Below are 16699 nucleotides of genomic sequence, written 5' to 3'. Positions count from 1 at the left end.
CTTCCGCCTCCATGATTTCTACCTCACCATTTATGGCCGTCCTATCCACCTCACTCCTACCCTCAAATACCTTGGCCTCACCCTCGACCGCCACCTCACCTGGACTCCCCATCTCCTTACTATCCAAAACAAAGCTCACAACCGCCTCCGCCTCCTGATACTCCTGTCCGGCCAGACATGGGGTCTGCAACCTTCCACCATCCTCCACACCTACAAATCCATGATCCGCCCCATCCTTTGTTATGCCAGCATTGCTTGGATTTCCGCCCCTCCCCGGTTCTATAACGCCCTCCAAATCCTCGAACGCCATGCACTCCGCCTCGCCTTCCGCGTCCGCCTTCCGTCCCCCACGCGCATCCTCTATGACCTCATGCCCTTCCCCCACCTTCTCCTTTTCCTTGAACACATCCGCACAATATATATTGTCCGCCGCCTTGATCCCCCTCACCTCCTGGTGTCTCCCTTCCTCTCCACTCCCAACCAGTTGCCGTGCCTTTACCGTTGTGTCCCTCCCTCTCTCCATCTCCACACCCTCCATCTCCTTTCCCAACACAACTTCCACCGTCTGCCACTCCCGGATGATGAGCTTCGCCCTGACATCTACCCTTCCTACCAACTCTACCCCCTCTTCCTGCCTCCTCCTCAGGGCTCCCTCTCCTCCCCCTCCCTCCTTCTGAGCGGATTTCCCCTCCTACTCCCCCTCCATCTCTTGTGCCTTCTTTCAGTGTCTCTGCGCTCCCTCCTGCCCTGTCTTCCCTTTTCCTTTCCCGCCCCATGTGTCTCCTGCCTCTTCGTGAACCCACAGTTGCCCCTCCTCTCTTCATCCCGCCGCTTCCCCAGCTGCCCCATGCTCTCCCCTCCTTTTCCATCCTCTCTGACCTTTCCCTCGGCAGGTCCCACCTGGTAGTTTTATTCTTCGTCGTGTGTGCTCCAAGTGGGTTTTAAGTGTGTTGTTTCGGAGTGTTTTTAATACTGTGGCCAACTTTTAACCTGTGCATGCGCATCCAGTGTCTTCTCTGTGTTTTAAGAACCGCCAACTGCGTTTTTTAACTTTCTGGTGACTTTTTTAACTGTCCCCAATGAACGTCTACATGTCAGTGTATTTTTACCTCCATTTTCTCCCCTTACTCTGTTTTGTTCCCCTTTTTTACCTCCTTATGTATGTATTATTTTATTTTTGTTTTAGTTGTCATGTCACTCGGCTGAAGAGCGGCGGATTGTGCTGCTGACAGCCCTCCCCTGCCCATATGGGGCAGGGGTATGAACTCACAATAAAGAAAAAAAAATGTTATTCTACAAGTAAAACTAAAGAAAAAACTCACATAAACATAGGTCCGCAAATGTTTAGTTACGGAGTTACGGTTAACAAAAGATTTTGCCTGAAATTTAGCGACTTCGCTAATGTGAAGCCATCGCAAAACTGTACGAGGTTAAATAAAAGCACGATTTCCGTTTATTTTGTTGTTATTGATCTAGTGAACCTAATAAAACATGTCCCAGACGTGTATCTGCAGTAGTTTTCCAGAACATCTAGAGAAGCAAAGAAGTAATTTCGTAATTTTTTTTATTTATTAACTAGTTGGCCCAATTTGTTTTTTAAATTCCAGACAATTAATTGTACAAAGTTTTCAAGAGAAGCTGTAGACAATTTAATTTTGGAAAAATGATGGTAATAATGTTAACTGGAACTGTATGAATGTGTCAGATAATCTGATTTCATTAATACGAGTACCATAGCACACGTAAATTCATATTAAACCGGAAAAACAAAACTCAGTGTTAAGGAAGTTGTGCAGTGTACGTACAATAACTCGTTCAAGGTTAGTAGGAAGCAAGTGAAAAAACTCGCTAACGGTTGCCAACAATGACGTAAACGTTTCTATTTGCTTAACGGAAAGTAAAGACGTTTACTTGTATAATAACCTTTGCTTCTCTGGATGTTTTGGAAAACTACTGCAGATACACGTCTGGGAAATGTTTTACTAGATTCACAAGACCAATAACAACAGAATAAATGGAAATCGTGCTTTAGTTTAACCTCGCACAGATTTGCGATAGCTTCATATTATCGAAGTTGCTAAATTTCAGGTAAAATCTTTTATTAGCTGTAACTCTGTAACTAATGCGGAACTATGTTTGTATGAACCTCTTTTTAGTTTTACTTGTAGAATAACATATTAAAATCTTTGCATATCTTCGTTACTCACCCTGTATATAAACGAAACTGGAAGCCTACACCAGTGTAAATGGTTATCAAAAGATTAAAGGAAAGAAGTCTTAAGACATTATTTATAGATGAAAGGATAGTTACGTGAGGGTTTTCTGTGTACGCAGTGTGACTTTCGGGGGAGGGAGGGAGAGCTTACGGACTGGTACAGTCATTCACATTAGAACACTAAAGGACGGTACTAAGCCAAATTCCTATCTTCTGTACAGCCTTGCCTTTGAGCGGTTGACACCAGCAGGTAACGGCATATTTCCAACCATTAAACTTAATAGAAGAAACAATATAAATCAAAACAAGACGAAATATTGGAGCTAAATGGCAATATAACACAAAACAAACATACAGAACGACACGGAAGGACAAAAACAAATGTTTCCGCTGGTGACTAGAAGGGCAGTCACCATTATTAAACTCTAGCACTAACTCCATTTGTGAGCTTCAAAGCTATAGTTTTCTGTTAAAGAGAGCAAGTACTGCCTGGTCCCAAACCACTTACTCGTCAATGACAACATTTTGTTTTTCACAATTACAGTTCTCTCTCTCTCACACACACACACAAACACACACACATACCTGTATTCGTATTTTGATTCAATTTCCTTTCTTACTATAAAATAAAAAATTCAACACTATGTTTACAACCACACTACCTCATCAAAAGGTACCCGGACACCGCTATGTAATGCGGAACTGACCACCCAATCTCACGAGAGGTGGACTTGCCAATATGAAAGAAATCAGGGAGCACTGTCAGTAGAGAAGCAGTAACATCAGGGTTGTTAAGATAGAGTGTCTAGTAGAATATTAAAGTACTGTGCTAAACATGTTATGCCCTGTATTTAGCCATGTTTCCACGCCCGGGTTCCCGGGTTCGATTCCCGGCGGGGTCAGGGATTTTCTCTGCCTCGTGATGGCTGGGTGTTGTGTGCTGTCCTTAGGTTAGTTAGGTTTAAGTAGTTCTAAGTTCTAGGGGACTTATGACCACAGCAGTTGAGTCCCATAGTGCTCAGAGCCATTTGAACCATTTAGCCATGTTTGTAATTTTTCCTTTAGGAATGGTCGGTTTCCTGAGCGATTAAAGTACTCAGTAGTGCAGCCGTTTTATAAAAGGGGGAGAAAGGGATAACGCAGATAATTTTAGGCCTATTTCTATGCCATCAGTTTTTGCAAAAGTTATTGAAAAGGCAGTGTATGTAAGGATAATTGATCATTTTATATCACGATTTGCTCTCAAATCTACAGTTCGGCTTCAGAAGTCGTTTAACAACTGAAAATGCTATATTCTCTTTTCTCTGTGAGGTACTGGGTAGGTTAAACAAAAGGTTTAGAACGTTTGGCATATGTTTTTCATTTAACTAAGGCATTTGATTGTGTTGATCACAAGATAGTGCTCCAGAAGTAGAACCATTACAGAATACGGGGAGTAGCTCACAATGGTTCACCTCTTACTTTAGCGACAGGCAGCAAAAGGTCATTATTCACAATATTGATAATGGCTGTGATGTGGGGTCTGAGTGGCTTACTGGTAAGTGGGGGGGGGGGGGGGGGCAGGGATCAGTGTTGGGGCCACTCCTGCTTCTTATTTATATAAATGATATGCCCTCTAGTATTACGGGTAACTCTAAAATATTTCTATTTGCTGATGACACTAGCCTGGTAGTAAAGGATGTGTTGTGCAGCATTGGCTCTGTTTCAAATAGTGCAGTATATGACGTAAGTTCATGGCTTCTAGAAAAAAAACTAACGCTAAATCACAGTAAGACTCAGTTTTTACAGTTTCTAACACACAATTCAAAAGAATCTGACGTTTTAATTTCACAGAATGGTCATATGATTAGTGAAACTGTACAGTTCAAATATTTAGGTGTTCAGATAGATAGTAAGCTGTCGTGGAAATCCCACGTTCAGGATCTTGTTCAACAACTTAATACTGCCACTTTTACTTCTTTTCATTCGCTTTTGTCGTATGGTATTATTTTTTGGGGTAAATCTTCCGATTCTATAAGGATATTTTTGGCTCAGAGATCGGCGATTCGGGCAATAAGTGGTGTAAGTTCACGAACCTCTTGTCGAACCCTGTTCACGAGCCTGGGTACATATATATATTGAGGATTATCATCTCGCACTTTTTTGTAAGATTAGGAAATTTTAATTTGAATCGTGACTGTTATTATTACGCATGACTATCTCAGAAGAAAAGCGTAGCCCATTTCTGCTGACCGATCTGCATCTAAATCTGTCAGGACTGACTTCATGTGATACCTAACCACCCTCCCCAACATCTGCAAAAATCAGACAGCTAAATGTAAAAGCGTTACTCCATGAAATCTCTCATCTTTTAACGTAGTGATTGCGTATAATTAGCGCATAGCATATGCTCCATTCGCACCTCTTGAAGTACAGTAATATATCCTAAAGCAAACATAATCGGTGCCATTGGCATTTCATTCCGCTGTTTGGTGTGATTGATTATGAAGGATGAGGCAACTGTATATATATCAAGTAAGTATGAATGACGCAGAGCGATAGTTTCAAACGGGAACGGCGACACTTGATAACCCCGTAATAATTCATTCTCTGCTCAGCAGCCCAGTTCACTAAAAGAGTGCTTATTTTGCGCTACAGTTTCTGTTGGGTGCAGTCCTTTCGTAAATTTATGAATAATTACACTGACGAGCCAAAATATTTTGATCACATTCTTAATAGCTTGTTTCTCCGCCTTTAGAACGAAATATATGACTGATTCTGCGTATCACCCTTCCGACCGTTTGTTGGCAGGTTTTTGGGAGTATGTGGCATTAGATGTCTACGCAAAGGTTATGTAATTCACGTAAATAACGGGCCGCTGATTTCGTACGCGGTAATGGCGTCTGATAGCGACCCAGATGGGTTCCATAGGATTTACATAGGGGGAATCTAGTCGCCGAGGCATCAACGTATCAACGTGCGTTAACTGTAATGATCATCAAACCAGTGCAGACGCTTCTGGCCCCGAGACACGGGTAATTATACTGTTGAAAGGAGAAGACATCAGGCATGAAGGGATGCAGGTGGTTCACAGCTGTCAACCTGTGTTCGATTACTACGACAGGTCCCATACAAGCCGCTGGCCGCGGTGGTCTCGCGGTTCTAGGCGCGCAGTCCGGAACCACGCGACTGCTACGGTCGCAGGTTCAAATCCTGCCTCGGGCATGGATGTGTGTGATGTCCTTAGGTTAGTTAGGTTTAAGTAGTTCTAAGTTCTAGGGGACTGATGACCACAGCTGTTAAGTCCCATAGTGCTCAGAGACATTTGAACCATTTTGAACCATACAAGCCCAGTGTCCTCCATAGCATAATACTGCTCCCACCAACCTGCGTCTGTGGCGCGCTGCACTTTTCGAGTCGACTTTCACGTCGATCCCGGCGTTTGTGGAGACGACCAGCGACGTAGTGTAGCAAAAATGTGATTCATCCGAAGGGCCGACACGTTTCCACTGATCGACGGTCAAATCCAGATGATCCCGTGTCCACTGCAATCGTAACTGACAATGCTGTTGGGTCAACATGTGAACACGTAAGGGTGGTCTACTGCGGAGTTTCGTGTTCAACAATGTATGATGAATGGTGTGTTCCGAAACATTTGTGCATGTATCAGCATGATGCTCTTTCGGCTACAGATCGCCGTATATCCTACTGTACAGAGCAGACAAGCCTCCGACCCCCATTTTCTGTGAAGAGTCGTGGAGGTCCAACCATTTAGCGCCTAATCGTAGTTTCGTTGTAGTTCTACCTCTTTCCGTAGATGCTCACGATAGTGGTACGTGAACATTCGATCAGTTTCGCTGTTTTCGAGATACTCTTTCACAAGTTTTGCATAATAATAACCTGTCCTTTGTCAAAGTCGCTTATCTCAGTGGGTTTCCCCATTTGCTTCCTACATCTCCGCTAGCACCCCCATCCGTCTCTGCTGCGCTTACACACTTTTCACAGTGCCTCACGTGCCCAACGGTACGAGGCGGCATCCAACCTCTCAGTTGGCAGTGGTCGTAATGTTTTGACTCATCAGTGCAGGTGTTAGTGCAACACATAAGAGTATGCTCCGCGAACGTCTTCCGATACACGTACGGGCAAAGAGAAAAACAAGAAATTTTCGTTAATTCTAGGGTTCTTCAAAGAACACAATTATTGCTCAAGAAAATACAGACACGAGTAGTGATGTTTCTGAAGAAAAATGTTAGTTAAAAATACATAAAAGATTATGATGTTGATTTTCTGTAATATAATGGTGGTGCCGGTGACCAACGAAATGGGACCATAAATAAGTACAGGACGTATACAGAAAGTATCATAATTAATCGAGAAAACTCACGCGAGTGAAAATGTGCGGTAAATAAAAACAAATACGTTCCAGTAAACATGGATCCGCAAGCGAACGATGTGCGAGATAATCCGAAATTGTGGTTACGAGTCACCACTGATTTCAGTAAGAAGTATTGCCCACGTTAGTAAAAATGTGAAAAGCCTTTCAATAGCCAAGATTACATAAATTAGTGTTAACTACTGAAAACCGGTTACGACAGTTGTAACTGTCAAAAAAATGGTTCAAATGGCTCTGAGCACTATGGGACTTAACTGCTGTGGTCATCAGTCCCCTAGAACTTACAACTACTTAAACCTAACTAACATAAGGACATCACACACATCCATGCCCGAGGCAGGCTTCCAACCTGCGACCGTAGCGGTCACGCGGTTCCAGACTGTAACGCCTAGAACCGGACGGCCACTCAGGCGGCTGTAACTGTCATCTTCTGGTCTACAATATGATGTATATTACTGAAAATATCTACCACCATGATTTATGAAAAAATATTTGAAAAAGAATGTTTTGTTTGGCAATACAAAACACGGTACGGGAAACAGTACATTTAGCTTTTTCTACGCCTTCCGTTTCCGCATACATGTGACAGTCGATCGAAGGAGAACTAAGGCCTCCTTTGGAGAAATAAATTAGAATCGGAGAATTTTATCCGTATTTTCGCAATTACCCATTTCACTTGTGACGCAAATGTTTTCTGACTTCATTGTAGACACAAATGTGCTCCGAATTTTAAGGCTATCTAATGTCCTCTTGGGAAAAATTATTTCGAAATGGCGGATTTTCTCCATGCTTTCGCTGTTATTGATTTCACTTGCGATCTCTTAACGTACTGAGTTTTCCTGCTAGCATTGTAGACAGAAATGTGCTCTCTCAGTTCGAGGACATATTTTCGTATAACCCTCACAGTCATTCGGTGCGTATGTTCACACAATAACGTATACATCATGAGGAATTTCCTTCGTTAAATTGTCAAACACAACAGAAGTCAGCAAAATTCACGGATAGATGTTCCTAGAGTGTTGATATCGCAGTGAAGGTCCTTCGATAATCAGCTGAACCCATGATAATGAAGCTGTATTCCGAAATGTACATTGATGAAAGGAATACGCTTTTAAAATGACAACAGACCGAAAGTATTATTAAGTCTTCCAATTCTTTTTTTATAGTCACATAAGGCTTTTTCTTTCATTCCCTGCTTTCTTTCGGTCAAAGCCAATACGCGGAATGCACTGGTGGAAAACATTTTTAAAGAAATTTTGTTAACAGGTCCGCTAAAATGAATCACGATGGTTGGCTACAAGTTTTCATTGTCTCGGCTGCTGGCTGTAGCCAATATACGGGCACACAAGGCTCTCTAGGCTTGACCGCCACCGGAAACGGTGGGGTATAGAATGTAGCTCCCTCCCATTACGTCAATCCAGTAAAATTAAAACATAAATTGCAACCAACAAAGATCCGTAGCACCTCCCCAATCCAGGCGTCCGATCACACGACGAGTTTGACAGTTTTATTGGCAGTGGGTGATAGGGACAGGAAGAGAAGTCAGCACTGATGATGGCGCTCCAATAGTGGCCGAAACTTTGGTTCCTCTTGTAATATGATGCTGCATACAGCCCTGAAGGACTTGGTGGAAACGAGAAACTTTGATCATTGCACTAAAGCTAGCGATAAGTGGGCAATAAACTGGTTATCCAGCCGAGCCACAATCTTGGGTATTAAAAGCAACTGAAGCGGTACAAGGAAATGTTTTGCTGTGACCTCGAAAGCACTTGAATGACAAAGTGACAATCTTGCCACGATATCATTTCCATTAAATTGAACTTAAAAGTCAGTCAAACTGACAACGCCTAAAGCTTAACGCCGCACCTTCTGTAAATGACACGCTCGAAAAGGTTTTGGTCATGGTAGCGCCTTCTTCGTTCTGTATACATTTACTGGTGCCTTGAATGGGTGGTGACAAGGAGCAGGACCAGTATACCTCGGCGTCTAAAGTGCCCATCGGTTTTCTCTACAAGTTGTATTCTACTGCTCCCACGCTATATGCTGGAAGTTATTCTTCTGGTAATGGGTACTTTATTTACTAATGAGATGACGCTCATTGCCACGCTTGCACCTTTAAAAACGTTGGTGACACTTCGTTGTGCCTCAAACCGTCTACCTCCCACCGATCGCGCGCTAATAATCCACCAGGATTAGTCGCTGCACAGTGCAATGCGACTGACTGTGGGCCTTCGATAGTCCCGCGTGGCTGATATTGTGAAAACAGTTAATTATGATGCGACCCGAAAATGATACACATCGTCAATATTAGGACGAGGCGTCTCCCCCGCGAACACGAATGTAGTCGTGCATTCGCTGTGGCATGGAAGTAGACAGTCACCGAGTGCTATCACGAGGAATGTTTTACCATGCTACAAACACAGACTATGTCATTTCGTGAAGATTGATGGCTGGAGATGGAAACGAAAGTATACGTCTTTTCAGCGCAACCCAGACACGCTCTATCAGTAAGAATTCAGAAGAGTGGGGATGCCGGCCAACGATCAAGGCGTTTTTGATATCGTCAAGTGATGGATATTGAATTTAACGGCTGAAAGAGGCCATGTGTTACCTTGGTCATGGAGGCTCTTAAAACAAGTTTTACCATCCTTGCCACATACTGGCTAGCATTCATCCTCCCATCGACAGTTACCACTTTACTCCTGTTGTCATATCCATTTACCAAGTCTTCAGGAGCAGGAGAGATACCATTCTCAAGCACTTCTCGCCTATGCGTAACTCTGGCGTTAGCGCTAACAGACCGCGCTGATTATGTGCAGGACTATGTTTTCTTTCATTGTGGCTTCTTCAGCTATTTGTTTTATAGTTTTTGTATTATTTTCTACACTATTAACGTCATTGTACTAACTGACTGGTAGCACTATGAAAGTCACGATTTATCCCTCTGCGGCACTCCGTTCACCTGGTATAGAGTGCTTTACATATTTAGTCCGTTTTCGTACGTTGTACGCATAATTCTTGTATTTTTCTTGTTCCTTCTCTGTTCGTGTAATATACTGCATTAACTAGACAATGTTGATCATGCATTGCTTCGGAATTTTATCATTCTTTTCTTGCAACGGAGTGCCGCAGAGTACGAGGGACATTCTGGCGGTCACGTTCCTCTAACCACTTCTCGCCTATGCGTAACTCTGGCGTTAGCGCTAACAGACCGCGCTGATTATGTGCAGGACTATGTTTTCTTTCATTGTGGCTTCTTCAGCTATTTGTTTTATAGTTTTTGTATTATTTTCTACACTATTAACGATGTTTATTACGTATGTCATTATCTAGAATATTGGCACTTGAGCATATGTCAATTACTGTCTCGTAACTCTTCCTCTTTTTAATAATCTGACTTTTGTCGTTTTCTGTTTCATTGCTTTTTATTACTGTAATGCCTTTCACACCTTATAAGCTCATTACAGACTTCAGCGATTGTATCCCCCCCCCCTTTATTTTACGCTGTCCAATTAATCACTGAAAACTAGTGTACGCCTACAGTAGCGACATCTGGTGAACTTCCAACACAAACATCATGCGCCTACTGTACGGCAGCTTGTTTTGAACAGTAGTGCTACTGACAACATGACTCGTGAATATGCTGTTATTTATATATATTTGACGATGCTGATGCTGATTTTGCATTTAACATTTGACGATGCCACTGTGGCTGCAACACTTTTTCTTCATACCTAAAGCGCACAAATGCATACGTATGTCAGTAGTACTTTTCATTATGGTCTATAAATTGTTTTTAAGCTGTAGACAATCTGCGAGTGTATTTATATTTTTTCCATATTTTTTGCTGCAGATCTGAAGATGGTCATTATACACCGAAACCGTTAATCTGTGAACAAAAAGTTTGTGACCATAGACGTAAATTAAAGGAAATTTATTCTATATACGGGTCACTGTTTTATTCGCGACAATGTCACAGCTTGTGAAACTTTAGAATAGTTGTCATGTCGCTAAAGGGTCTGATGATTAACTGAAATCCTCAGCTGCCGACAGGTATTGTTGATATACCTCGATGTGGACAGCTGAAAATGTGTGCCCCGACCGAGGTATATCAACAACACCTGTCGGCAGCTGAGGGTTTCAGTTCAAAAATGGTTCAAATGGCTCTGAGCACTATGGGACTTAACATCTGTGGTCATCAGTCCCCTAGAACTTAGAACTACTTAAACCTAACTAACCTAAGGACATCACACACATCCATGCCCGAGGCAGGATTCGAACCTGCGACTGTAGCAGTTACGCGGCTCCGGACTGAGCGCCTAGAACCGTGAGACCACTGCGGCCGGCAGGGTTTCAGTTAGTCATCATTTATTCGAGGGAAAAACTGCACGGTCATCTACAGTATCTGTTCTTTCGAGAACAGTTACTGTCTTCATATATATAGTTAAAGGCTACCCAGCCATTGACCGTCTGTGCGAATGCGCACAGGTTGCCCAAGCTCTTACGGGAATCGCCAAAGCGTGCGCGAGTAATGAGTGAATGGGTAAATGTCTATAAGGTACATTACATAGGTAGAATTGTGGACAGTTGGGAATGTGAGTCTCACGGGGAGCGTGCAAGGGATAAGTCCCTGCAGTCGCGCTGTTCATCTGGGTCCTCGGTGGCTCAGATGGATAGAGCGTCTGCCATGTAAGCAGGAGATCCCGGGTTCGAGTCCCGGTCGGGGCACACATTTTCAGCTGTCCACATCGAGATAGATCACAACACCTGTCGGCAGCTGAGGGTTTCAGTTAGTCATCATTTATTCCAGGGAAAAGCTGTACGGTCACCTACAGTATCTGTTCTCCGACCCAGGCAGGAATCGAAGCCGGGCCCTTAGGAGTGATATTCTGTCGTGCTGACCACTTTTTTTTTCTTTTTTTCATTTTCTTCGTTATTGATCGTTGTGTTTGGTCGTTGCGGACGTCGCAAGACATCCTATTCAAGTTCCGTGGTTGAACCTTCCATTCAGTTTTTAATTACAGAGGCCAACCAGCTCTCTGGCCAAACACGCTGAGCTACCGTGCCCGCGTCACTCAGCTATTGGGGGCGGACTGTTACTCAGCTGACGTCCAGTGATTGGTCCACGTCCGAAATCACTCAGCGCTCCTGACAGACCGATTCCCCTATTACTCTTTCTCTGCTGCCAACATACAAGGTCTAGTCACATTAATTTGACCACTACCTAAGCTCGAAGTCAGCGTGCAGCAACCACTCTAAGGCACCCGGTGACAACGCTAGCAGTGGGAAGTGTATAAAGCATGTTGGGGGACTGGGAAAACAGTGTAGTCGTCGTCGTAATGCGGAAACGGAAGGATTTATCTAACGTCCAAAAAGGCATGATCATTGGCTTTTGGGCATGGGTGGAAGGATTTCCGAAACGGCTAAGTTTGTAAACAATTCGTGTGTCGTTGTGCTTAAAGAACTCTGTGCATAGCAAAATGGCGCTATCCAAACCTGGCGCCGAGGTAACTGTGGTGGATGGCATACCATAGATGACAGGGGTGAACGACGTGTGCGGAGATGTATACGGGCGAATAGACGTGCAGGTTGTTCCATTAAGTTTCGGGTGTGCAGCCGCAAGAAATCTCCTTCTTCTTCTAATATTTCGGCTGTATAACGTTCAGCCATCTTCAGTATAAAGGTACGAAGCGAGCACTGGAGCGGCAGTCTTGCGGCTCACTCTGAAGATGGCTGAACGTTTACACTGGACTCGCATTCGGGAGGACGACGGTTCAATCCCGCGTCCGGCCATCCTGATTTAGGTTTTCCGTGATTTCCCTAAATCACTCGAGGCAAATGCCGGGGTGGTTCCTCTGAAAGGGCACGGCCGACATCCTTCCCCATCCTTCCCTAATCCGATGAGACCGATGACCACGCTGTCTGGTCTCCTTCCCCAAACAACCAAACCAAACCAAATCATGGCTGAACGTTATACAGCCGAAATATTAGAAGAAAAAGGAGATTTCTTGCGGCTGCACACCCGAAACCTAATGGAACAGTCTTTGCGCCGCCAAAACCTGAAGATTCACAGACGTGCAGGTGTTGAGCAATTTACAGCCCAGATGAACCAAGGGCTACCAACAGTGTCTCCTCAATGACCATTTAGCTAAAGTTGTTGCGTATGGGTCCCTGGTTCATGCATCCATTCTGACTGCCCTTTATCGGCGACGAAGACTGGAATTTGCACGCTAATACCGTAACAGGATGCCCACTGAGCGGCGACGGGTGTCATTTTCAGATGAATCACGTTTAATGCTCCATCAGACAGATGGCCGTTGGCGTGTATGGCGTGAACCATCTGAAACCAAATACCAATTTACAATAGTCAGATGGGTCTAGGCCGGAAGTGGGAGCATTATGGTCTGGGGAATGTTTTGTGGCATTCCCTGGGTGATCTCGTCTTTCTGGTGAGAGGCACCCACATGCCTTGCTCATACTGTGGCATCAAGCAGTCAGGCCTGCAAGATGAGTGGTCTGCCAAGCGAGTGGATTCATTCTTACTTATCGAGTAACATGAACTCTAGTACTCACACTTAAGTTACAAGTTATCCTCCTATATGATTAATACGCAACGGAAACACGCATATCTGACTATCAGTGATTTACAGAACTCTGACTGTTCACTACGCACTGGCAATACCACATTTTCTTTCTTATTTTATTTAACGGCTTTTGTCAACACGTGGCCACCGCACTGAATATGAATGGCGCACACATTATAAATTCGGGACATTATGAAAACATACAATTCGAAGGAAAAGTCCACCAATCTTTTTCTTTTCACTATCTTATTTATTCCGATAAATTCTATAACCTAAGCGCACAAATTCTATAACCTACAACAATAACACATGAGAAATTCCGCCCAGTGGGTCTGGCTTTACAATGGTGAATCTCTATATTATGGTCTCGTAATTATTTTTAACGCTACAGTGCACTTTCTGGATAGGATGGTTGATCTTTTATTGTACCTCACACTTCGACTCTCGCAATCATCATCACTAAACTTTCCTCCAGACCGAGCGGTACAGAAGGAACAAGCATAACCCACTAATCTTTTGAAACTACCTTGCTACTCTCCCATGCAAACCGCACATACCCAAATTACATGACATACATCACACTGCAATAAGAAATATAAAACACTAAATAGTCACAACACTATCAAAAAAAATGGTTCAAATGGCTCTGAGCACTATGGGACTTAACATCTATGGTCATCAGTCCCCTAGAACTTAGAACTACTTAAACCTAACTATGCTAAGGACATCACACAACACCCAGCCATCACGAGGCAGAGAAAAATCCCTGACCCCGCCGGGAATCGAACCCGGGAACCCGGGCGTGGGAAGCGAGAACGCTACCGCACGACCACGAGATGCGGGCACAACAACACTATCACTTTCAGCTTTCCCACTTCAATTAATATTTATCCCAGTTTCACACGACACTGCCCCACTTTGTAATTCTACTTTCCTACTATGAACTCTGGAGATATTTGCACGTCTTCCTGTGCAATGCAAGCCAAGTGGCGTTGCTGGATAGACGGCCGACTCACCTTGCTTCTCTCTCAGAGTTTTAATCAAGCGTCACACGGAATCATATCACGCAAAGTAATATTAAGAACGTATTCATCACACACGCGAGTCCTCAACTGATACCATAGACGAGTACTTCTCTTTATCTTTTGTCTCATACACAGTTTGAGACTCACACAGTACTCACCACGTGGAAGTACTCGTCTCTAATTTCAAGTCCTGCACACGCCATTTCTTAAATATTTCAACTTATGGTACACACACTATTTCTTAAATATTTCAACTTATTGTACACACGCTAGTAATTCAGCTTAACTTAAGCACACGGAAGTATTTCAACTTAATGCTACACGTGGTTTCGTTGTGACCGTTGGTCACTTCCGAAGATTCCTACAATCCCTTTAATATTACCTGCCTGACATTTAATTCTACCCACAAAAGTTCCTGAAATAGAGAAATTATTATTTCAAACTACTCTTAAATATTCCACATGCATACCATGTCTCCACTCTTTCATCATTACGAAGCACAACTAAAACAGGTCTTAACAGCACAAGATCCAGCGGCAGAGTGCTGAAACGTGGCCGTTCTCTAGGTCCTCTCGCACCTGTGTCGAGGTGGGGGAAGCACCTTCCTATCGTATTGGTCAGCCACATTTCAGGCGCTCAAAGCTCTGGTAAATTTCATCTCTTTGGTCCCACCAAATGTGGCCAAAGGATCGACTCAGAGATGATCATATATTCACATTCACTATCTGCGGTTAGCAGACGACCATACATTCATTCATTTCACAGATCTCACCAAACTGGATGTAGGGATTTACTTTGTGGGAGTGCACATGTGATCAATTAAATCAATAAATTGTCATTCTTTCCCACACTGGTATCCGGCTTCGCTGTATTAATTGAAATTGAGTTATTTTACCAAAAAAAATTGTGTTGCTCTGACAAAAATAATGAAGTGTGTTGTACCTATTTTCAATGTCGGGCGGTACTGTACCCTTTCACTGGAAGTGGCAATGGATCAACACAAGTGTGCTCCCAAACCTAAGGACCATGTCTAGCCCTACATGCAGTTTGTTTTTCTTTGTCATTATGGCATCCACCTGCAGGGAACAGAGCAAGGCAACGTGTCTTATAGCTCGCCGTGTCTGAGTGTGGTTCGGAGAGCACCTGGACGAGTTTACCACACACCCCTCGCCACGAGACATCCCTGATTTAAACACAATCAAGAATCTATGGGGGGTCACCTCGATCGTGCTGTACGTACCATGGACCCTCAACTGAGAAGGCTATCGCCACGGACTGGAGTCGACATGAGTCTACGTCCTTGTTGGCACCTTCCAGAACCTTGCACCGACTCTCTTCCTATGTGTCTCGCAGTGGTCCGCGTTGCAAAGGTGGTTATTCAGGATTTTGGCAGATGGTCAGATTAATGTGACTGGACAATGTTATATATCCTGCATCTTTTTGTACGGTATTGTCGTGACGTGTAGAGGTCGTTTCCCTGGTGCTAGGGGTGTGTAAATACGTTTGATCAGAAGCAGATGTTAATATTCGTCAGTGCTGGGGGCATCACGTTGCAAGTACACTGGCCACTACCTAGCTGAGGCAGTTGTTGCATAAACAGCAGCGGGCAGCGGACTCGCTCGCTCGCTAATCCAATAAGGGCGGGGATCCCATTAGAGCGGCTGCGCGGTGCGTCGGCTTCGGCGGCAGTAGGAGGGAGGGCGATGCGGCGTGCCGTCACGCCGGAGCCCTGGTTCCTGCACCCCGCCTGGCTGCCCTCAGGGCTATCCCTGCCAGGTGAGTAGCCCTTCCCTGCCCTACCTTATCGAGTGCCTCGCGCAGTGCAGCACGACCCACCGCGCAATGGTCTTGGCTATCCGCGTCGTGCGCTGGGTCACCCAAGTGGTCTGCTCTATCGTCTCCGACAAAAGAGATACAGCGTCTTCCGGTACGTTGATTCAGTCTTCTTTTATTTTTTCACTCCGAATCATTCATGTCCGAAAAATGATGTATAACGAAAACTACCTTTTCTTTACTCGTTTCCTCCTGGCGTTTGTGATACGTAAGGGTTTTAATATGTTAAGGAGTGCGTCTCACTAAATCAGCAGATTACCATCTTCGTTTCAGAGCGATGTTCCTACAAGTTCCATAATTTTGCTCTTCGTCCAAAGATAAAAAGTGAGAAACTTGTCGAAACTTCGCTCCGCAACTAAGATACTATTCGCCTGATTTCCCGAGAAAATTTTACCAATAAGCCTCTATTCACATATATTTTAATTTTTTTTTAGCTTACGCTATACGATGAATTTGTTTCTTATTAATAACCTTTGATGCTCCCAGCCATGATTTGCTTTTATTTATTTCTTGCACGACACGTTCCGGGATATAATTTCTATTCTCATTATGCTTTATTTGGCAAAATGTTTGATCGGAGCGGAAAAAGCTCTAGAAATCAGGCATTGGATTTTTGTCTGAATTATCATAGCCAAACGAAGTGTGAGAAATGGAGAAATTTGGTCTCAAA

At 43.8% G+C, this 16699-nt stretch overlaps 1 long non-coding RNA gene and 1 other non-coding gene across 2 annotated transcripts in view; both read left to right on the top strand.

Annotated features, from left to right (window-relative positions):
* Positions 1 to 16699, top strand: part of LOC124805268 — a 713999-nt gene that overhangs the window by 623368 nt on the left and 73932 nt on the right. The gene's annotated exons all lie outside the window — the stretch shown is intronic.
* Positions 11242 to 11315, top strand: Trnat-ugu. The gene has a single exon. It is a non-coding gene; the product is annotated as a tRNA-Thr (tRNA).

Source organism: Schistocerca piceifrons, chromosome 7 (assembly GCF_021461385.2).
Source record: "Schistocerca piceifrons isolate TAMUIC-IGC-003096 chromosome 7, iqSchPice1.1, whole genome shotgun sequence".
Classification (NCBI taxonomy): Eukaryota; Metazoa; Arthropoda; class Insecta; order Orthoptera; family Acrididae; genus Schistocerca; species Schistocerca piceifrons.
This window is presented reverse-complemented; position numbering and strand designations above follow the sequence as displayed.